Raw genomic sequence first — 25,464 nt, 5'->3', positions numbered from 1 at the left:
GCCTCTGGGAGCTGAAGTATGATAGTCCAACTCCGATAGTGTCACGATGCTCATGTTTCATGGGGCTACAGTCCCTCTTTGTTTTCCTTCAAGGAAGGAAAAATACTATGGACAGCTGGCAATGACCAGAGGAACTTGTAATTTCTTTATTAGCAGGGCTGTCCCAATACCAAAGTTTTATTTTAAATTCAAATTCATAATAATTTTATTCAGAAATAAGACAATTTTGACTGATCTGTAACTTCAGAAATTATAGTCTCATAAGAATTTTCTACCTCCTTCTGTCTTTCCCTCCTCCTTTCCTCCCTTCCTTCCCCCCCTTCTTACTTCTCACAATGGTGATAAAACTAAAATAAGACTTTTCATTGCCTTTTTTTTTCTATAACAGACTATCATCAGGCAAGCTTTCTGCCATGACTCTTTACATATACCTGCAATCACCAGCTGCTTCAGAAATGCTGAATTTTCCCAGAGAAAACAAGACCAAACACAGTTAGGCTGGGTGCAAATTTGAATCATTCCTGGCTGCAAACTATTAAGCTAAAGATCCCAAATGAATTTCCAAAGACCAGTTAGTATTTCATTTGCTTCTTTCAAAGTAAACAATGGAAGCAAATCAAACAATCCTATTCCACTGTTTGGGGGGAAAGGGGAAGGAGCGGAAAAGGGGAGGGAAGAGGAGTTCATCTCTGAAGTCCAGAAAAACAGTCAAGTCTCTCATACATATAGGCTCATATACACTCTATCATTCCTCAGTAGGCAGCTGAAAACATCCTGGATGATGCTAAATATCTGCTTTTATTAAACCCAACACTATTCTTATAGCCTCTGATGATACACTTTTGTTGCCCAGCCTGCAACTGCCAAATGAAGCAATTTTTTTCCTTCCTTTTTTTATTGTTCTTTTGTGTCATATAAGAAATGTTGTAGCTGAACTTATATAACGAACTCATTATTCCTGAGAAGTTATTTATAGTTTGTGCCATATAGCTGGGTTGAAAAAATGGTATACTTTTTAGCTCAGAACTTTAGCTTTTTTTCTCTTTTTAGCTTTTTCTAGTTTTTTTTTCCATCACAGAAACATGAAAAAGTACAAAAAGTTAAAAATCTTTCATTCTATCAACAAATTCATAACACTTGCCTCATAAAAACATCTGTTGAAGATGATAAGCTGTCACATGAAGGGAGGAAAAGGGTATGATTATGTGGAAAGGCCCTTCCTTATTTGGTGATCAACGTTTGCCTGCCAGAGCCCTCCTCAAAAGGACTTTCACTGAGTCAGTTTCGCAAAGTTGAACAAAATAAACAATTTATTAAAGCGACAGATCCAACAGGTTCAGGACTGCTGGTGATAAATGCACTTACTGCAACAAATTCTACTTTTCTGGGCTCAAACTAATAATTAAGCGCTTTCACCAATGGTATTTTTCCTGGGGTAACGTCCGACGTTGCCGGAGGTGCAAACCTTACCAAAAAGGCGTCCCTGTTTTGGGGAGGAGAGAGGTCCAGGCCCACTGACCTCTCCGTAAGTTAGCGTTCTTGCCTTCAAGATGGAGGATCGTTTATGCGCTGAGTTTATCCTCTTGGTGAGGCGGGGCTGAGTCAAACACTGTGGGATGATTGGCCCTTGCCGAGCTCAGCAGAGGGCGCCATTGGTCGCTGGCCTTTTCTGCCCGTAGCAACAACGCCAGGCTGCGAGACTCCTGCCTCACCCGAGACGTCATTTTGGGTGGAGCAATGTCGGCGGGCGAGACCTCCACCTCGCCCTGGGCATTGCCTCACCGGCATGGGCACCTGACCGCAAATCACCCTTTGCATCCGCTGTTTACCCCTGCCAGGGATGATCAAAGATGATCATAGGCCAGTATCCCACATAAGCACTGAAGCTTGTGACGACAGAATGTATTAGACTGTATTTGATGGATTAGGATTTCTAACTGTTTTTTTGAAACAAGCACCTGCCTTTTATTTATATAGGTTTAGTGCCTGGCACAACCAGGCCCTAAGTCCCTATTGTGAATTCCAAAATCTAGAATTTCTGGTTAATAAATTTTAGAATTTACATTAAGAAATGAAAGATTAATTGGAAATGGTGCAGTTTTGATGATAAGTTTGTTTGTTTGTTTGTTTGTTTTATGGACCAGAAAAGTTGTTAGTTAACTATTTGCTATATTGTGTTGACTTACAGTTCTAAACATCAGCTTTGCTAGAAGCTTTATCAGAAGCTTCTAGAGCCTGGGATAGGTTTTCTTTGAAATGTCCCCTACTGCAAAGAAATTAAAAGTAACTAAGGAAAACTCCAACCTGGTGGCTGAGAGGAAGGAAAGAAAGAACATTATGGAATTACTAATATTATTGTCATTTGACTTTTGGTACTAAATAATTTCACATTGCTCAATCTTGTGAAAAAGGAAATTTGGCACTGCACAACTGAATATTTCATAATCCTGCACAAGAGAAAAAATAAAAACAATCCTTAGGTTAAAACACACCCAAATCAAACAATTTCCTTATCTGTGCAGAGATTAGGAATGAAAAGAGGAATCCATTCTCTTTTAGATTTCATTGTAGAGAAAAGTTGCAGGAAGGTGACTAAACAATAAATTAAATGTTTCTGCTGTCAAAGATAAGATTAAGCAGGATCACATTTTTATAAAAAAATTCCTTTTGTTTTATATTAACACATTCCCTATGAGTGCTCTGGATGTGATACCTTCATAAAGAATATTAGGAAATCGTCGGTCCAGTTTCCCCAGACTTCCCGCTGAAGTCGAAATGAATTGTAGCATAAAGAAACTACAGGTTTAAGAAAAAACAAGATCATCTCAAGACTATTTTGGAATGAAATTTACTTGTAAGAGTTAACACTGCTCCCTTCCTTCCCTTTTCAGGAAATTCTCCACCTCCACTATGGTTACAGCATCCCTCCTGGCTTTTCTTTCTTTCTCATCATGCCTGCCCAGCTGCATGGGGGCTAAGTTTGCTCAAGGAAATGGTTATCTCCCTGCTTTCCAGAACGCTGTACTGGATGTTGAAGCTGCCAAGACATGGCAAAGAGCTGGCCATCCTTTATGCTGATTCTATTCCAAATACAATGTATATTAAACTGGTTAATAAAGCAGGTACAATCTGTCACAAGGATTTCCACATAGATTATATTAGCTACACTGGAGCAGTATTAACACAAAAATGCCCCTAATAAAAACCTTAGCTGAAAATAACACCATTACATGAGTTGAAAGCTTAACTTGCAGATTTTAAAGAAAGAACACATGATTTTTAAGGGTTTTTTTTGAAGTGTTTGTTTTTGAGGATAACATTTTCCATCAAAGAGTTGAAAATTGAAATATTTTAGCTAAAACTGAAATGCTGCAAGAAATTCTGTGAAAGCTTTAGGTCTTCTCCTAGTTTCTTTTGCTCCCAGGCCTTTATCTGGATTATTTTAATTATGATGCAGTACTGCCAAGGACTTTTAAAATGTATCCACTGCTCAGAAATTGAAGTATAACTCTTCCTGAGGTAAAAATACAGATTTTGAAAAGTTTCAGTAGACATACTGAGAAATTTATTTGTCAGACAGGAAAAAAGCAAGACTTGAGAACCAAAGACTCCTGAAATGGATAAATAAGCCTGGATTTGCACAAAAGTTGGGAAGCTGGTTGCCTTGGGGATGGGGAAGAGGGAAGGGGCTAGGTTTTGTTTCAGAGTTGAGATTGTTCAGTATTAATTAGCAATTTCACCTTCACAAGAAGTTTTCAAAGTTTTTTAGCCATTTCTTAGATTGGTTTCAGAGACACTAATTTCTATGGGAGACTCTTAATTTCTGCAGAACGCATCGACTTCTGGTGTTGCTGGTCTTGTTAACCAGAGATTATACAGACAAATTCAGCAATCGTAACCATTTAGCTGTGATGTTACTCTCATTAATGAAATCTCTGACTATGCTTTGGTGTCTCCTTTTACCGGGAAAAGGTTTCCTTCCCTCCAGTGCTATCTGTTAGGCCTATTCAGTCAGAATTAATGAGTAGCTAAGTATCAAACCTGTTACTACACAGCAGCTGCTTATTTTTCTTTGTCTCACAGCTTCATCTCAGAAGATGTTGTATATCTTTCAGCTATTCTCCAACTAATGGCTGTCATTAATTGCATCAGTAGCTTCCCTAGGCTCTGTCGATAGTCAGTGAAGAAAGGCTGCTCCTGAGGGTGAGTCAGAGCATCTAAATTAGGCTCTATTCTAAATTCTCTGGCTTAACTTTTTTCACTTTACTGAGTATAGCGGAAACTGAGTGGGATGAATACCATGGAGAATTAAATGCAATTAGTCTATTAATAATCAGTTTGCACCACGTTTGTTTATTTCACTGTTTCTTCCACCATCTTGAAATTCAATTCTGTGTTTTGGTTTGTGGCTTTTTTTATGCTGTTTCCAGTATCTACTGCTTCCTTGTAAGATCCTTTTTTAGGTAACATCGTTCCTCTAATTCAGGCTCTATGCTAGTCATTCTTTCAGTTTGGGCCCCTTGCTGTTATAATAGCGCAAGAATTGATATGGGAGAGGTCTATGTACAGCAGTGCTAGAAAGCAAGCACAATCATGCCCTAGTCTAGTTTCCACTCACAATCTCACCCCAAAATACTTGCTGGAAATACCTTAAGATCTTAGGTCCCAAACACAGAAGCACTGACAGAAAGGCATAATAAATTAATCTAGAACACTGGAAAGAATTACTTCATCTTATTCCCATAACACTGAATGTTATTATTTAGTTACTTAATAACACCTCCTCACACCTCTGATTGTCCATGCTGAATGTAAATGGTTCTTGAAAATTACCTTGGCTGCAAAAAATTTCAGGTTGCCAGAGTGGAAGGCTAAGTACACAACCAGTGTCCATTGAAGGAACCCATCACTCCTTTTTTAAAGCAGCAGGTCATGAGGCAAAATTCCTTTTTTTGATGTTTGTCCATGATCACTCTTAGCTCCTAATCTCTTCTACCCCAGTTCTGCTTTACTTTTCTACAGTTAGAATATGGAAACTACTATTCCCACAAGTAATGCTTCCTTGAATAAATTGGACTAGCTCTCACCTAGCTATCTGTACCTACAGAAAATAATTTGCACTATTAATTATTACTATTATTATTTTATTTACATTTACATACTGTGACATTAAATGTAAAATAAAATGTAATTAAAATCAAAGCCATGAAGTATTTCTCTAATAAGATAGGAATATGTTCTTGAGTCTTTCCAGTATTTATAGATGCTGATCTTGCTTTCTTTTCACTGTGTTTTATTCAGGCTGTACACATTTAGCTCTTCTAATCTTCCAAAGAGCTACTCCCTTCAGCACTGTGATCATTTTTATTCCTTATATCTCATCTTTTCCCCTCCAGTTATTCAGTTTCTTTCCAATAATCACATACTCATAACCGAATGTTATATTCTGGTTAACAGTATATAAAAGAAATGCAGTCCATAATTCCCAAAGTACTTGAGCCCATGCGTCATCTTAGGCATATGAGAAATATCATTAATGTCACTGAAGAGATTCACATGCTTCCATATGTGTAGACTTCTTACTATATTTTGGAGTTACACAGAGGAACCATTTATTTTCTGTTCAGTGAAGTATTTTCTAAATCAGAAATAGAAATTATGTAATTAAAAAAAAAAAAGGTCCTATTCAGGTGCTATGGGATTCTGCTTATAATTTTTTTTTCTTTATTACTGTTTTACCCATACTCTGGTTTATAAATCTCTACATTAATTTCCAGTATATTTTCAAGCCAAATCTCATCTATTGCTTGCTATTATGACTCAAATTTCAATAACTTTGCTTTATATTATTTATATTTACCGCTTCTATAGTTATTTCCAACAGATAATTTGCAAATGTCATTAGCATCTTTGTTCTCTTTCTTAAATCATTCATGATATACATCATAATGTATCTTAACACCAATTTCTGAAGTGTCATGGTATATTCTCTTACAAGCTAACTACTCTACTTTTTGCTACAAATCTTTGCTTATTGTTTTTCAGAGTTTTTTAGTTCAGATGGTGGTGTTTGTATCCAAGAAAAATCAAATTTATTTTAGAGGGAGATTTTACCAGATATTTCACATCAAATACTCCACTCAAACAGAAATTTGTCTATTATCTTCTCCTCAGTTACCTTTCTTCTGCCTTTTTCTGTTGTTTTCTTCTTTCTTGTTCATTTTCCACTTCTTCTATCTTGTCATTTAAAAAAGTCTCAACTATTTTTCAGAAGTTCACTACAGTGGACTAGGTGAGTCATATATGAATCTTCAAATAAAGAAGAGAGAGCAAAATACTTTCATTTTACATAAATTAGTGATAGTTGTTCTCAGACTGTTTCTCTAGATTGTTTAAATGTATCAGACTTAGTGGAAGCTTTTATAATATAGTTCTAAGTTTCTTATACGGCCAAATTTTGCACAAGGAGATCTTGGAGGTTCTAGTGCCCTCTAGTGTGCTACAATTTTAACTTTTTTTTTTTTTCCAGATTCATTATTTCCAAATATGTACAAGATATACAAACTAAATGTTTAGCCAGGGATCTGAACAATGTCCAGTCGAGACAGGGGGTACAGAAGTAATCATGTGGCATAGTTACTCAAAACCACATGAGCATTTACAAATTTAAGAGGCACCATCCCAAATCTGATTTCTGGATGTCAGGGAGGCCATGGCAAATTTACCTTCACTCAATTGTATGCAATGTCTAGAAAAGGGTAGTCTCTATGGGAGGAACTGAGGGATATCTGAGAAACCTGAGCAAATGATTTGGTATGTATCTGTTGGCACTTCAGTATCTGGGAAGGAAAATATTGCACCATTCTAAGCACCACAAACACAGCTTTGAATTGTTGCAGCTTTCTTTCATGCTGTTCATATGGTGTCTGAGGGATGAGACCAATAAGTTTTTTAGAATTTTGGGGGTTAGTATCAGAGACCAAGGGAAAGCTAGGACTGACTAGCACAGATTAGAACAATATGGGAAGGAAACAAACTCAGTGTGGAAGGGGGGGGGGGGGAACAGAAAGAGAAAATGTCTTCAAAAGGAAAAGAGTTAAAATAATGGGACAAAGACGAGAGGAATGTATGACTCCTGTCACAGCCATAATCAGTCAAAATGTGTGGGAGAGGTTCTGGTTCCTGAACCAAATTAGCTGTGCACGGGCACATTTCCCCCTTCAGGCTTCTCCTTCCCCCTCCCCATCCACTTTGCAGCTCCTGTTTCTATTATCTGCTGCTTGAGGATTAACAAATTGTATGAAGTGAAAGAAAAAAGGCAAGAGTAATCATATTTTCCATTTTTCCATTGTGTTAGTTTTGCAAATTCCCCTTGTTATACATGGCATTGGTAAATTTTGTCAAACTGTGCTATGGTGAGCACTACATATATATCCTCCTTTGGATTTTATATCACTGTCAGTTAGCATAGCATCATTACACCGTGGTGGTTCTGAAATTTCTACTTTTAAAGAAGCATTGAATACCTTTCTTTTTTTTTTCCTCAAAATTCGTTAATTTGATTTATTTGAGGATATTACTATTAGAATTTTCCTCTTAGAAAATTCTTTCCGAAATCTGCTATTAATTTTCCTAAAATTACTCACTGCTACTCCCTTGATTCTCTGAGTTCTTTTGTTTAGTTAGACTTTCTTCTTGAATGGAAACATGGTGCCAATGATACCAGTGTGTATATTGTTTAGAGTATAAAATTATGTTTCTCTCAGCCTGGAAGTTAGAACTTTGTTTTGTTCACCAGCCCAAGTTCAAAAGTTTTACATTCCCTTTTTCAGCAGTGATATGTTTAATGAATTACGCAATTCAGTGGTATAAAACTTCTGAATGTAGAGTCTCAGCTGTCATGAATTGGTATATAGGTGCTTCACTTAGGTAAATGGCTTGGTCTTTAAATTAGTATTCTTTAGTTTGAGGTTATTTCAAGCTGAGGTTCATCAAGTAATTGGTGAGTGTATCTACCTAATATAAGGTGTATTTTGTGTCTTGTATGCTATACTGACAATATATATAGGATGCTATACTGAAATACTTCAATGTGATGTGGAGCCATGATGCTGGAAAACAAAGTTACACTTATGCCAATATGTTTCACTTTATCCAGTTTTATTTGTACAGACTACAAGGGACTGGAGGCTGATCTGGGGCAAGTTATTCTAAGTTCACCAGACCTCAAAATCTATATAGAATGAATACAAAGTTCATTTTCTACATAAATTTCTAGCTGTATTAGACCTAGATTTTCAAGCCAGTGCATGGAGATTTAGAGTGTCACCATCCTGGAAGCAGTACATATAACTGTTTTGGGTAACAATTACTAGATCTGTCTAAACTGGTGTATGTGGTATCATCACCTTACATTCACACATGTAACAACTCTCCATCTTGTTGCAAAAAGTTGTATTAAATACCTATTTCGAACTCAGAACATCCAGTTGGTGGTGGAGGAAAGTCTGTCTTGTTTATCTGGGTTCCTTTTTAAGAGTTATCTTCAGATCTTCATCAGTCCTACTTACTTGTGGTATCTAACTTGACTCAGTAAAGCTTCCCTGAGTGCCATCTGATGGATATCATTGTTGCTTTTGCAAGACACTCTGCCAGAAAAAACATCTGGTTTTAAATGACAGTGAATTAGGCCAACTCTCTGATCTGAATCCTGGGAGGCTAGAACATACAGCAGGCAAATCCTTTCCTTTTATGTACATAGTGCAAAAGACATCTCTGTTTATTATTTGCTTTAGAAAAGTTATCGAACTGCAAGCAGAAAGTGTAATGAAGAAAAAAAAAGATTTAAATTTCACAAAAGCTCTTAATAACACAGTGGTGACAGGCATTGTTTGTGGTGTTACCAGGAAATACTGTACCATGTACTAAAGAAACAGCACAGTCTCCATGTGGTAACAATGGTAATAGCACACAGTAACTTGCTGGTAAAGTAGCAAACTACTTGAGCCGTTAATGTATACATAAACTGGAAGATGCGTATAATGCTGGGGGTGGAGGGTTACCCTATACTTTAAAAACATGCCTTAAATCAAGTACTTTATTATTCAATACATAAAAGCTTTATGAGCCTGAAACTGCAACGCCACACATTTTCCCTCCCACATTTGGCTGCTCGTAAGTGCTCCACAAAAGGAATCTAACACTGTTCTTTCTCTCATGTTTTTGAGGCTTCACAGGAAGTCCTGAAGGAATCAGTACAGCAGGGTATTCCTATACCCCACTGTGAGAGAAACACCAGTAAACTAAATTTTTTTTCAGTGGAAAACTAGGAAGAGGTAATGAGTTGGATTCATGCTGAAAATACAGTTTTGGAGATTGCAGCCCTTACTCTGAGAACAACTGCATTAAAAGGAGTGCGATAAATAAGGCAAAGCCAACCATTCTAGAAACTAATTTTTGGAAAATATGTTCTGGTACTGATGGCATGTTCCGACTATTGCTGTAGCTTTTCACAAAGCAGTGTAAATCCTGTAAACAGGATTTCCAGGCTTTGAGAATAAGCTGGAAATATGGATATATTTTCTCATGGTATTTTGACACATGCTATTCCAGTCCTGGCCAGAAATACCAGTAAAAGAGACTTTCATGTGGTGATCTAGAGTAAGTATTCTAACATGAGCTGTGTAAATAAATAAATAAATAAGATTACTATTACAACAGTTTTCACTTGAATTTGCCTCTAAAACTGAGAAAAGACAGAAATAGATGGATTTTTTTAACTTTTTTTTTCCTATAGGCCTGATTTATACAAACATTTGAGCATATATATATGCTAATATTTTCAAACAATTTGGTGAACTTGCACAAGTGGAATAGATAAATTACTTTGAAAGAGATTTTGAAACTTAAAAGAAAACTTTCACAATGATTACTTTAAGAACAGAAACTTTCCATTGCTAAATGTGTATTATAGGGCACAAGAGGTTCCCCAGCAGGCTGCCAAATATAAAATGGATTCTAATCAGGAAAGGAAAGGAAAGGAAAGGAAAGGAAAGGAAAGGAAAGGAAAGGAAAGGAAAGGAAAGGAAAGGAAAGGAAAGGAAAGGAAAGGGAAGGAAAAGGAAAGGGAAGGAAAAGGAAAGGAAAGGAAAAGGAAGGGAAGGGAAAAGAGTCACTGCTATGAGAACTCCACAACTTTTTAAAAGGTAGATAACACTAGTGGTATCATAGTATACATTCATTCATGGGGTAGACATGACCCCAAATATCTAAATCCAGTGTAAATTAACTCATAGTTTGTTAAAAGATTATTCACAAACATATACCAATATATATTTTTTCTGTCTATATATATATGTGGAAGGATCACCCATAGCACAGAACTAGCTTTTTAAAGAAAATCATTTTAATCTGAGAGTATGTATATAGTCCTGCTAGGAATACAGTTGTTCAGAATCTTCTTCCAGATTTCTGTCTTCCGCAGGCTGGAAGCGTAATGAACTAATATGATCCTTCTAATTTTTACGTTTGTGAGTTAAAGCTCTGTGGGAGAGAACCACTAGCTCTGCATTGGACGTTGTGGGTTTACTGAAATCCAACAATGTACTTTTGGAATAACTCCACTAAAATCAGTACATAAAACCCATGTGAGATAGATCTGGATATATTTAAGCTTTATGTTTTATTTTTCTATTAATATTACAATTTTATGTGAATTATTTTTGACAAGCCAAACGAGAAAGCCCTTCTAAAGTCCTTTGCCCAATACTCTCAAATAGAGAAAATGAGGGCAGTAGGAGAAGCGGTAGTCAGGCACTAATGTCAATTTAATGTGGCTAAGGTGTTAAGATGTACAATCAGTACCTTGTTGACTAGAATACAGAGAAGTCAGTTCTTCTCATATACTGAATTTCCAGCTTTTCTTCCATTACATTATGCAGATTCACTGGTGCTTTGTGCTGTGGTATATTTTGCAACTCCATGAAGAAAATTAGCCATCTAGCTGACCTAATGGACCAATAAATATACTTAATGGCTGTTCTGCATTCTCCACAGCAGTGCAAAGCAACTGGAACTTACCAGTTAATATGGACAATGAAGGCTAAAAACATGGACATTATATCATTTAGTTGATCGTTTTTCTAATGCATAAATGCTTTCTCCAACCTGATTTAAAAAATCCCAGGCAAAATGTTCTTTAGAAAATCATTCTGACCAGTGTGTATGTCAACCATATTTGTTCTAACTTTTGGTTTTGATTCTGTTGAGCATTTTTTTGTGTTTAATTTCTGCCAATATTTGGTAAGTCACTGACTGGGAGAGCTGACAGAACGCATACTTTGGAGTCAGATGTGTGCTTTTTTATGGCAAGGCATGCCTGTGAGCACAGGCACCTGAAGATCTTGTGAATTTGTCCAGTCTGGAAACAGAAGCCAGAAAAACACACAGCTGATCCGACTGCTCATGGTACCACTAAAAGAATATCAGTTTCTCCACGTGAACAACACAAGACCATGGCTGTCCTGTCCCTTCTCCATAAATGCTGAGGAACGATGAAACCAGAGCACAGCAGCAAGGGTGTATGAGCAGTGTTACGATACCCACTCTGACTTGCAGGGCAATATGAGACAGACACTTCCCTTGGGTAAACTGGTTCTGCGTTCCTTCTAACCATGGAAATTGTCCCAGAGGGGAGAGCAGCCCTCCGAATCTGAAAGGAACAAAGAAACATTGTTTTCTAATGAATTTAAATATACCAGGAGTCTGAGATTACGGTCTAAGCACAAAAACTGCTTAAAGCATAATTTGAATATAATGTACATCTATATGGTTTTGTCTCTGTAATCTTGTGGCAGGCAGGTCTGTATCATACTTGCGTGTCACAAATACATTTGAGAAAAAGGTAGTTGTTTCTTAAATTGGTCTGGGCACAGAAACTGCCAAATAAAACAAAGTCTTCTCTTTAGTTCAAATGTCTCTACCATCCTCCTGAATTAAGCTTTCAAAAACATGATTTTGATTTCATTGTCTGTATTTATTCAGACTATGCAAATAGGATGATATTTTGGCTATGTGTTTTGTTTTTATAATGCTACATTATAGTACTTAGTGAGGATGTAAGTAAATTACAGTAGGACAAAAGGCCGGGGATGTAAGCCTCAGGAGGCAGGAAGCTTTTATGCTCATTTGCTCTGTTCACTTCTAAAAAAAGGGGAGCCAAAAAAGAGGAAAAACAAGGTTGAAAAGTTACATTGCACAGAAGTCTAAGTCATTCCCATTGGCCTTGGTATGAGGGATGATTTAATTAAAATTTTCTTTCAGATTGTTGTTGTTGTTGTTAAAAAAATAAAGAAAGCTAGATTTTGGTTTACCTGAATTGGACTAAAATCAAAGCAGGAGATCACAGTAAGTGACTCTTGATGTGCACTAGGAGAAGGCAGATCAGAACCATACCAGACAGCAGGCATTTGCTTTGCTTCTTTCTGCCTTCTACAACTGTCTTTTAACAAGGGCTGATGTTCAGATTTTGCAAAACACATCCTAAGCTCGCCCTGAACGTCCAAACAGTCCTTTCTTATTCCCATACAGTCTGCTCAAATAAAACATGTTTAAATGAAGCTTGAATTTGGGGTAGGAGGTGCTACAAAAAAAACAAGATAACTCATAACCAGAGAAAATGATATGGTCTTTTAATAAGAATTCCATTTTCTTCTATACTTACATAGAAAAGTCTTGAAGTTTTTATTTAGCTGCAAACACAGTGAAACAGAACATATGTAACTAGTAATGTGAATTAAGAAATAATGTGTTTTTAAAATGTTAATTTATGCCTTTAGTAAATTATATACAGACACAACATTTGAAAATAAGATCAAAAGTAAAATCAAACCCCCAAAATAAATAATACTATTAGCACAGACTAGCATTAAACACAATTTCCATCATTCATAGTTTTCCTTACATGTGTTTTCTCTTACTAGAGCCGCATAAAACTTAGAGGTCCCAATACCTTAACTCCAGATTACAGTCACTCTTGATTTGCATCCTGAGAACTGAAGAATCCTTCTCTGAGAAAAACTATGTGAAACAAAAATTCCAAAATGACAGGAGATTATTCCTGCTGAAAGATGCAAATCTTCCCTGTAATCAAAGTTTGCAAGGTTTCGCTAGCAGCTGGGCTTCAGTAGGCGATTTCCAAAATTTTGTTCTCTGTGACTACTCCTTCCCTAGGGGAAAATGAGACTGGCAGATGTCCCTGAAAGCATGTAATAGCAAGTGGACCAAATCACTTGGACACTTATTACTGAGGCTACAGAGCTGTTAACAAGAATTTCGTACAGGGCTCTACATTGCAGGGATCCAAGGACTTATTTGTTTGTTTGATATTTCTGTTTCATGGGTCATTATCTCATTTGTAAGATGTGCCTTTACAACTATCAGAACAAAGAATCAAAGTCCTGAAAAGGTATCCTTTTCCTTAATTATCTAGTTGCCATTTTTATATATGAAGCAACTCCATTTTCTTTGCATTTAATGTTGAAATATGACATGAAAAAAGTAAGCAAGATTTTTTTACTGAAGTTCATTGAAGGTCATTGTAACGCATAGAATACATTCAAAATTTAACATATAAATGATATAAAACCAAAGAGGATGTGGGGGGAAAATGGTGAAAGAGTACAGATTAAAACAGATGAAAGGTTACAGGAAAGTGGAAAGAAAATAACAGACCACTTCAGTGCAGATAATTACAGAGACTTAAGTCACAGAAACTTAGTCACAGAGATTTAGGTCACAGAGACTCAGATTAAAATACAAAAACAACAACAACAACAACAACAACAACAAAAACAGAAAACCCCACAACCTACTTAACTTAGAATAGTGATTGACAAAAAAAGTTAGGTTCCTAAGTTGCCTAAGGGTCTCAGCTGCTGAGTATTTCCAGGTCCCATCCGGTTAGAAGGTGCTGATGCTCTTAACATTTAAGAAAACTAGGAATTAAAAATCATTGTTTAAAACCTCAGTTCAACAAAATACTAAATTATACTTTAATCTGTTCAGAAAGACCTGGCAAGTAGCACCTAAGCTTGTGTCTTGAGTTATTCAGATCCTTAAGTGCTCTGGAGAGCAGGGATAAGCAAATCCAGGCCTCACATCACCTGCAAACTCCTGTTCAAGTTCCCCTTCTTTTGTCAAGTCTAGAAGTAATTCAGTCCCCAAAGGCCTGCTGGTTTGGCCATTGGAAAGGACAGAGATGATTTCTCTATATGATCGGAAATTATTGCACTGTCTCTGTGCAGGTTTCTTCCCTTTTTTCCTTTCATCACATTCAGCTTTTGCACTTTGTTCTAGGTTATAGTACCAGCTATTGGAACAGGGTGTAACTTTGTACAGCACCACATACAACAACAGTATTGTAAACATAAAGGTGCTATCACCATCTAAGTATGAAAAAGAATCAGAAAGCTTATCATTGCTTTGGGACCATATTGAATTTAGAAGATCCAGGAAAGGTCCTGGGCTTGTGTTTGCTTTTTCTGTTGTTCCCCCCCCCCTTTTTTGTTTTTTTTTTAGTATTTGCTTGTACACAAAAGCCATTCCCTTCTAGGAAAAGTTCTCTCTGAAAGATTCTTTCCATTTCTCTAACACAGAAAGAGATCAGTATTTACAGTGCCTATGGCTAGCCTTGTAATAATCCTTAAGCAATTCTTGCACTATCATATCTCTCTCTCTTTTTTTTTTTTCTCAGTGTATATCACTGACAGTAGATGTGGCTAAGAAGACACAATATGACAAAATTTTGAATGGAAGATCAATTTAAGACAAAGATTAATCTTAAATGTAAAATGAAATAATATGGTAATATAAATAAACAATACATACAATAAATATATACTATATATAAAATAAATCGAATATATAATTAATGATATAAGTAATATAAAAATCTCATTCCATGACATTGGCACACCCTTTAGGTAGCTTGTTTACATTTTCTAAGATATTTGTCTTTTTGTGAAAAATAAATTGAACCTTTTTAAAATGTGGTAGGCAGAGGGAAGCTTTTGTGATACTTAAATGAAGTTTGGGTCCTGAACTTACTCAAAATAAGTTTGCTCTCTGATGTTCAAATGTATAATGTGAACTTTTTTTTTTTTTTTTTGTAAATTAAGTCTGAGACTTAATTTTTGCTGTAATCAGTTTATTGAAGATGTATATATTTTGTATACGAATATTATCTTTAATTATTTTGATCCAAGACTGGATCCATTTGATCCAAAATGGGGAGGGGGAAAAAATCCTTCCTAAAGTGTAATTGTACTGGTCTGCGTCTGTTCTTAGGAAGTCTTGGGCTATGGAGATGATATCTACAGTGCCTTCCATACAATAGTCCGAACTTCTTTTGCCTCTGTATTTAGCCTTTGCACTAACCAAGGAAAAATACTGCCTGAAAATGAGCACTGAATTTATTAATAAAGAGACACTTAGTAAGTATCACACAAACTAAAGATAAGGTTAAAAAAAAAAAAAGCAGGGAGTCAGAATTTTGCCACCCCTACTATTCAACTTTAATTTGAAATCCTACCTGAGAAAGTGTGTGCATCGCAATTTTCCTCTCATAATCACTAGTACTGACAGTGAAAAACATCTAGTTAAAGACTTAGAAGTACTTACACAGTACTTAGTATGTCTTTACTAGGAGGTTACAACTTGTCCCCTTTGCCTAAGAAATACTTTGCCATTTGAACTTTGCAAATGAGAAAAAGAAGGGAATCCGGTTCTGCCCTCCACTATTCCCAGGAAATATAAAGTAAAGCAATTTAGTGAAGTGGAGTTCTTACATTTAAAATTGTCCAGAAATCTCTAAATAAAATTTGTTACTTCATTTGTACTCTGTAAAAATTAAATGTTTTCCAATATGTTGGTGTTTCAACCCAATTACAAATCCCAAAGTTATTCATATAGGCTCACATTTAAAACCTCCTGTCTGGCAGAATCTTATTCCTTTTTATTATGTCTCTAACAGCTATCCTGAATTAAAGCAGGATAAGGAGACCTTAATAGACATTCTGTTACTTTTTAATATAAATATGTCGAACAATTGAAAAATATGATTTAAGAAAAACAGACTTCTAGCAGTCTTGTAAAAAATTAATTTTGAACACTTTGCCAGTATTTCTTTTATTTTAAAAGTATTTCTTTTTGTACTAAAATAGCCTTACTAATATTAACTATCTTGATATTGTAAGTCTGAAGAACTACATAAGCAAAGATCAAACAAATTTGAATAAATTTTGCCTTATAATTATACCTATATATGGATTTGCAGGATATTTTTGTGTATATGCTTACAATATGAAGTTACCACAACATCCCTCAAGTCTGGCAACCCACACTTCAGGATCACCCAGTTGTTTGTTATCCCCTCACTTGCTTGTTTGCCATCGTCTCTGCCTCTGTCAGGAACTAGTAGTGAACAACATCTGTTGTACTCTTCTACTTGCCTGTACAGTTACTGGTTTTGGTGTTAGAGATTATAGTAATTTAACTTTTATATGCTTTATAAATAAATAAATATTAATTTAAATCATGTAGAACTAGAGATTATATAATTTGCTTTTTGGGGGCCTGTGTGCTGGGAGAAACACATGCAATAGGTAAATCCTGAAACCTGGCCACTAGGAGAGGCATTCCAAAGGCATTCTTATCTAACATTTTTGAGTGTGCATTAACATCATTTTTCATAGACAGAGTGTTCAGGAGTTAGGAGACAAGTTGCTATGTCATTGAATTTGATAGTGCAGGGAACGATCAGGGAAGGAGGTGTCTGGAGCCCCAAGGGTGAATTTATACTCAACAGAAATTTTATTCAGGAAAGAAGATTTAAGTCCCAAGTCAATATCCATTTCAGGAAAAACAAGCCCCTAGGATAGGGCTTCTCAGAAGAACATATTCCAGCCCCTGAAGAGGTTTGTGAAACATCTTGAGAGTCAGCTTAATTTGACAGTCTTCTGAACAGAAGAGAACAGAGGAAAAATTTAAAGTCAAGCAACACATTGCTAGCTACATGACATGTAGTGTCTATTTTCTGATATGGTACTATTTCTTTTTGTTTCATTTCATGATAAAATTGGATTTTCTTCTTAAACATTTGCTTTGACATTTGTCTAATGATAAGTGACTTAGGGATTACTAATTAGTTCAATCTTTCCATTCTTCAGGCATCAGGATCCCCAGTTGGAGAACTGCTGTACTTAACTATTCATTGCCTTGACACAAAATTCACGTTATAAAGAAGTTACAAGGATGCTTCCTATAAACTACTGAGCAACAATATCTGGAAATCTGAGTGTGGGGATAAGGAGATTTGAGGGCGGAAATATTATTCAAAAATAAAACATGGAATATGTGTCTGAGTTTTTGCAACATTCCTTCTAACTTTCTAAAATTAAAGCAGAATGTAACTCCACGAAAAAATGTAACTGTAATAGAAGCAAAACCTATACCTCCCCATTTTGTTGACACCAATAAAATTATACGGAAAACTTCAGTATCACTGTCAGAAAGGATTTATAGAAATGGGATTTATCCATTCAAGAACATAGACAACAGTACCTGTACCAGGAAATGAAAAATATATGAAACAGAACACATGTGAAAAAAATATCCTCCACCCGTGCCCTGATTTCTGCTCCTCTAAGAATTCATGCAGCTTCAGTTACTATAGTCTGAAAGGAAGGTGTGAACCACTTTTTTTTTTTTTCTTCCTCCCTCCAGGCTTATAGGTTACTAATTGTCTGCAGAAACCCTTACTCAGAAGTCTGCTCCTTTCTACAACCTTCACCTGGAAGAAACTCATTGATATCAAGATATGACAGTAGGTCAATCATTTCTATGCGTCTCCTCTATAACTTTATTGGCTTTGGAGAGTTTGCTCCATCCTTTCTCAGAAGTGAGGTTGGTCTGCTATTCTTCACTTGGGTTGCGTTAAAAGAGCTTCTGTTGAAATTTCTTTGGTTCCCAGTCATGGGTTATTTCAGAAATGCCTTAGAATGGATTCAGTTTAGTTACTCTTATTTATTTGAAGGATTAATATGCTTAATTTATTAACATATTAATTAAGTTTATTTTTCAACAAAATTAAACTATTGTTTTCAAATTTGTGAATAAAACTCTTTCTGTAAGATGAAAATTTTCAGTATGGAACATTATAAAATCCTGAGGTGGATACATCACAATAAAAACAATCAAGCAAAACATAAGAAAGGATTTTTAAAATCTGATAATTATGTTAATATTTTAATCTGCCTTTTGATATTTGAGCTTTAGAGTTTCAAAAATGTGTCTGCCATATGTCTTTTTTTTTTAAGAATTCAAAAAGAATTTGAAAGCAGAAATTCCCACGTTATAATATCTCTCCTGGTGCTAATGCTCTAATCAAAAACACTGAAAGAATGTTATGACTGTTATGAACAATGACATAACATCTTGTATACTTTTTTAGCTGTTTCAAAACCATCCTTAATCAGTAACAATACTTGGTTTGAAATTGTAAGACCTTGTTTCACAGTAATATATAACACAGTGGAAATTATGCTGGAAATTACGGGGTGGTTTCCCACTGAGAGAGTGAAGTAGTGAAATTGTTTTGGAACACTAGCAACAGAAACAGACAATCTGAGATAGGTTTTTTTATGTTATGAGGGGAATCTGAATAAATGCTTGTTGCCATTGTAGCAAGGGCAGAAAATTTTGATCCAAGATAGCCTTGCTAGCCCCATGTTCCTAAAATTGCTTCAAATTGAGTTTCCTGATAAAAGTAACATCTGGAAAGCTGAGAACAAAGTTGCCTCTTAGGAAACTTGCTTCCCGGTTCCTGTACTAAGAGGTTCAGAAATCTTTGAAAAACTTTCTAATCGTTGGATACTATTATATACTGAATCTTAGGAGGTTCATTCATCACTACTGCCAGTTCCTGTCAGCTGTGAGAGTATCTTCATGTGGGTAATCCTATGGTAAAACCATCTACTTATCAGACCACTTACTTACAGGTCAAAGAACAGTTTTCAGACTAATTTTCTGGTGCTAATGACTCATCAAATTTAGCTGATCTAACTAAAAACAAGTTTTGATATTCTACCTGTATCATCATATTCCCCATCTCCTGTAAATTAGGAAATGATTAATGACAAAATGTTCACAACTGTTCTGGTAGTATTTCATATTATTTGTCTTCATAAATCTAACTTCCCCTGAAAGGAGAAATTATAAATTCAACATAAATGTGACTTCAACAAAGTTTGCAAAAATTGTATGTCAGTTTCTGATTTACCTTGTAGCTTTTGTGGGGATCCGGCAGAAGGGGAGGGTTTTGGCATCCAGTGAACTAACTTTGCTTATCCTGACTTACAACTATATCTTAAAGCATTCTGCTAACTCACCAACACTCTTGCTGCAGCATAGCCAATACTTGGGAGGAAAAAAGTTATTTCATAAGAGATTAGTCACAGCTATGTTTCAGAAGTATATGGGTTGTATGTTTTCAATTATTGGAGGGTTTCGGCATCAAATCATTCTCCCTGGCTTTACTTAGAAATGTTTTATGATGCTTCTTTGGTTCCAGTAGATAAGCTAGCAGCTTCTTGTGGCTGCAGGAAAGATTCCAATGACTACTTCATCTGTATTAATCCATTTGTCATGGGGAGTTAATGCATTAACTAGACATTTTTTTTTGTGAATTTAATAGAGATCATACTGTTTAAGGCGCATTGCATTAAAATGAAAAATATTGATACAAAATAACATCAAACCATTTTAAAAATAATGATATGTTAGGGAAAAGGCTAGCTACAGTGGTATCAACGGTTACAAGAAACTCACTAAAAATATTTCAGGTTTGAATGTAGAAGATTATTTTCATTGATCTATTTCCCTTTTGAAAAAAAATTTTTTATTTACATGCCTTTTTCTTCATTTGTATTAGATATGCAGGATTCCAGATATATTTATGTGGAGGTGTGTTTTTTTTGTTTTGTTTTTGCCAAGATTAATATCAATTCTTTTAAGAAATGTCAAGGCATATATGCAAATCTTCTATTTCAAAATGTTCTTCTGTGGAAATAAGTGCTCTAAATAAATGTTTCACAACTGTGATTAAAAGTAGTCAAAGCAGTATGGTTCAGGTAAGCATACAGGTGTATACTCCTAAAAGTTATATTAAAGACGTGTAACAAACCAAGGCTTGATTCCAACAAATCAAATAGATCTTCTCTGTATTTTAGCCAAATTGTTTAATCACTTCTGAATAAAATGAAATTATCATAAATGTGGTCTTTCTATTTATAAAAGTAGGAGCTTTCAAACAGATTCAGAATTAAGATCTGAGGATTGCATTTATCTTACTTCCCCAAATAATATGTAGTTAATGAAAACTGGAAAACAGTCACATAAAGGAATCTAATTAAATTGCAGTTAAATGTTTAATTGGTTGAAGGTAGCAGACTAAAATATCTAGCTACAGGAGCTGATAAGGCAAAAAGATCTTCTCTATGGAACAACAAATTAAGCCTAGAGAATGGTTGGGAAAAAAAAAAAGAGATTACTTGCATGGCAAAAATATTCCTCATCTCCCCTGAGTCCAACAGAAAACTAATGAATCTCTACTGAATGGTCATTTTACATACCTATTCTATATATAGATAATTTGCCTTCTCTCCAAAATGCTTTACAATAATTATGCAGTACAGGAAGTATAATTAATGAAGCGCATGTAGATGTCTGTTCAGCAATATCTGCAGAACTACCTCTGTACTATCCTAATATTATCCACTTTACAAATACTATCAAATAAAAGCATACCAATTAACTCTGAATTTGAACACTAATGTCTAATTCTCACTCTGGTTAATGATCTTCCTGCAAATTGATACTGAAATGAGTCTATCATACTTACATCTCAGTGTATACTATATATACATATACATACATATATACATATATACATATACATATATATATATGGTATTTTCTTTGCCTACAGTCATGCTGTTCTCCTGCTCTGCTTCTCTTTGAGATTGTTCCTCTACACAGTGTTATAGAGTTTGCCCCTTCTGCCCCTGCCTCCAAGGCAAATAGATTTATATGAGATAAGAAGTACTGAATTAAGTGTATACTAAACTAATTCAGGACAAGTAACAAAAAACATGTCCAGTCAAAATCTGTGCTCTCTACTAGATAAGTAAGCTAACAGAATGAGGCAAGCAATCATTACAAATCCTAGTAAAAAAAGAATGAGTTTTTGTGAGATTTCTAGAGGCATTTCAGAACCTCCTTGTGAAGGAAGAAGTTCCTTATTCCCAAAGCTACTCATTCCAGTAAGAATATGTTAGCTTTGGCTTCACACTGCTCTTTTTATAAAACTAACAATAAACCTGCTGTGCTCCTCCCTGTGTGTCCAGGCTGTCCCCTCCCTGCCCCCCTGTGTTCACACAACCCAGAGGCCTGCAAGGCACCGGCTGCCCTCACCAGAAACAGCACAACCATTGCAGAAAGTGGCCAGATGGTGAAGTTGCACAGGTTTATACCACTGAAGCAATCTGACTGTTAGCTTTTTTCCCCAGCAAAGAAACCAGTTTTGCCTCTCCTGTTAAGCACCAGCATGAAATATATCATTAAACTTTTGCTTTCCTGCCTGTGGTTTGGCCATAACAGCCTGTGAACAGATGTGTCACCTCTGTGCCTTCTTGTGCTGGGAGCTATTACAATACTCTACAGGTCACTGTTAGAGACTTGCTTACCAGGTGGCAGCATGCTGAATAAATGTATACAACCCTTGAAGCTCTGCTTAGAGTAAATTCAATCATTTTCATCTGGGAAGGTTTGAGGTTCAGTTACAAAAAGTGAGCATATAAAGTCCATGATACTAAATTGCAGTATTATACAACACCTGTATAATACCCTGTAACCAGCAGAGAAAAACATGCTATGTAGTATTTAAGCAATTTGAGAGTGTAAACGAGAAAATTTGTGCAGTGGAACCCCTGTTGGAATAACTCTATTAAAGCATCCATTTATGAACCAAAACAGCTTATTTGAAAGGTTTATTTATGCAGTGCAAGTGCATTAACAGGCTAATTTAGCCTAATATCACAATGTAATAAGAGTTTGACCCCTTTCGAGATCAATCATTTTCACAAGGTAGGTTTCCATCTTCGGCACATTGGCAGAATGTCAGCATCTAAACAAAACCCATCACAGGGATATCTGGTTCATATTTTGAAGCACTGCCTCACAGTGAATGCACAAGCACTGAGCTGAATCAAATTACTATTTACGTTGTTGAAAGCTAGTTCGATATTAACCAACTTTTTTTCCCTAAACAAGGCAAGAAGCAAAAGTTCTAGGAACTTCAGAGTTATATTACAAAATCTGTCCGTTGGCTACTAAATAGCTGTGTCTCTGAACATGCTATTTCAACATTTTGGATGATACTTTATCTCACAGAAGGGAAATAAGCCAGGTGCTGGAGATTCATCAAATCGTGTGCCAAGAAAAGAGCACATACTGTGCCACTGAACGAGAAAGATGGTGAGGCTTTGGGATAACGGTCAATTAACCTTTTGCACAGCAGTCAGGACAGGAAGGGAAAAAATATTGATCATGTCATAATCAGTAACATCTCTATGGCACATGCACCACATATTTCAGATTCGCTTATGTTATTCTTCTATACAGTTGAAATGTTGAGATGTTTTAACACAAGCAAATGGCCATTTCACAATTTAGGAGAAGCAGAAATGTTTCCATACAATATGAGTTTTTCAGTGTTTCATAAATTCTCCCTCACCGTTAAAAGATAAAACACAGTAACACTGTGCTCATGTTAGAGAAAAAAGTGAGGCTGACTATGAAAAAAGGACTGTACTGACCACCGGATTAGGTTTTCTAATCTGACTGAAATTCAGAAAGTAAATGTCACTGAGAAAAAAGGATAAAGCAAAGATTGGTGGTAATTTTTTTTATACATGATCTGCATGTTAAAATCAGAGCTCTAGGTTCCTGACCGTAGCTTAAGAATGATGATTCTCTTACTTGATCCTTTTCGTTTACGGCTCTAGCTTTTAGGTTTGGGCTCTAAACAAGAGCACTATTTCTAATATTAGTTAGAAAATACTCATAAAGATTTGCAGAGCTCTGTATGAGTAACCAAGTGCTCTATTCATAGTGTGAGACTGTGAACAGTTAAGGTGAAGGCAGAGGTTGTGATCTCTCCCTCCTCCATAGTCATAAGAAAATTGCCGGCCACAGTGAGAAGTAGATGAAAAAAACTTTTAGTGAATATATTATCTAATAAAAACTGAGTTTTCTGTTCATAAAGTATTTTCAATCCAATTCTGATTACAAGTGTTTATTGCATTCTGTACAGATGCCTGGAATATATCACTTAAAGTAATTTCAATTAGATATTGATTGTTTACTTCAGCCCATAACTATTAAATATTTAAGGTTTCTGATAAATCATTGAATCATCAAGTATTGTTTCCTTGTCCTCACTGGATGAGGGAAGCTTTTAAGCATAATCACTATTTATCTCTGCTCGGTTATTTTATCTGCATAGAGATAATTCATTTTCTAAGGATCATCTGGAGAACAAAATCAGTTATATCAGCAGCTGTTAGGAAGGCAACTAATGCTTATGACAACTAATTGTCAGTATTTCACTAGCCATTTCACAAAAGCAAATAAAAAACATTTTTCAATTTTATGAAATAAAGTGTTTTATTTAAGTTTTATTATTATTATTATTATTATTATTAAACATTATAAAAGTCCAGTCTTTTAGGTTTATGAAATTATTTAGAAAGAAGTAAATCAGATCTGTTCATAATCTTACTTTACTTTGTACACTCAAAATGTTCTGCATGAAGACAGAATCCAAACTGAGAATGACAAAAATCTGCTTATTCTAGCTATGAAGAAAGACAGTCTGAAAGACCGAAGTAAAATTCTATACTCTTTTATCAGCATACAGACAAAACACAGTATAGCACATAGTTACAAATTCTCCGGTTAGGTCCCAGTACACTGCACGTCCACACAGCACAGCCAAGTGTCATGTTGAAATATGGAGCTGAGTGCCCAGGAGTGAGATAGTCCTATCAGTGCCATGCTGATACAGCTCCACAAGGCTGGCTTACCTCCCCTCCAGCCCTCCAACTATCTCAGTCAAAGCTGTACCCAGCCATGGTTTGACAATATGTTAAAATGGCTGTCTGACTTCTGGTGACAGATCAAAAATAGTGTGTCTACATGATGCAAAATACCAGTTCAGTTTGCACTTATTCTGCTACTTCAGATGTGTTCAAGCACTATGATGGATTAACTTTTTTATCAGCAGCTTTATGTCAGATTAGACTTTGTCTGTTCTCCTACACAAAACATTACAACATAAAAGTTGGCATAAATCCAATATCTATTATTCTGGCTAATTTGACAAAATAAGTGTTTGCGCAAGCCCAGCTAGATCAAATGGATTCTTCATTTCTTCCAGGTCTGATTGGGGAACATATGACCTTAGGATCTCTGAACAGATGTTTAGCAAATAGTATAAACATAAGAAACCAAAATAACCAAAAATCAACACACCACTTCTTTTCTTAATCAGAATCCAGTGAATTACTTACAACAGCCCTCTATTAGCATTACATATATCTGGAAACAGAAACTGATCTGACTGAACTGATCAATGACTATCATGACTGATAAGAGAATAATAAACATAAGTGTTTATGATGGCCTCTAAATTGCCAACATCTGTTATTTTTCACAACACTCAATATTTAATGTTTTAAACTCCCGACCTTGAAGATAAGAAATGATGAAACATTCTCATGGCTTCTTATATCTTTTATTCAAATATATATACATATATTTGTATAAAATAGCACATATCTTGCATCCATACATAACTGTGTGTGAATGTAAACATATCTTTTATAATCTAATCTTTAATGTTTAGGATAAAGTTTACAAACCATTTCAGTCAAACCTGAAATGTCAAAACTAAAGGAAAAACAGAATAAAAATATTTTGCTCTTCCCTCTCATTTCCTTAAAGCCTCATGACTAGAGGTTATTGAACATTTGGTCTTGGCAGCTGTCATAATCCATGGGTTTATGTTTACTCTTATGAAGAGTTCAAGCAAATGTGAATAGTGAACAAATGATCAAAAAAATGTATAATCTTTCCATGAGTGATTTAGAAGAGATACATTTGTCAGATAAAATGTTCCTAAAAATATTTCACTTGGCTCTAAGCAAACAGTAGACATAATGAAAAGTAGATTGTAGTTTTGCTTTTTGCTTTGATTTCCTGAGATATTATTAGAAATACAGTTAGAATTTTAGGTCTTTTTGAAAAGTACCTCTTGACATTTTGAGGATTTCATTTATCTTCTGAGGG

The sequence above is a fragment of the Apteryx rowi genome, unplaced genomic scaffold, assembly GCF_003343035.1.
Source record: "Apteryx rowi isolate R43461 unplaced genomic scaffold, aptRow1 scaffold_238, whole genome shotgun sequence".
Lineage (NCBI taxonomy): Eukaryota > Metazoa > Chordata > Aves > Apterygiformes > Apterygidae > Apteryx > Apteryx rowi.
This window is presented reverse-complemented; position numbering follows the sequence as displayed.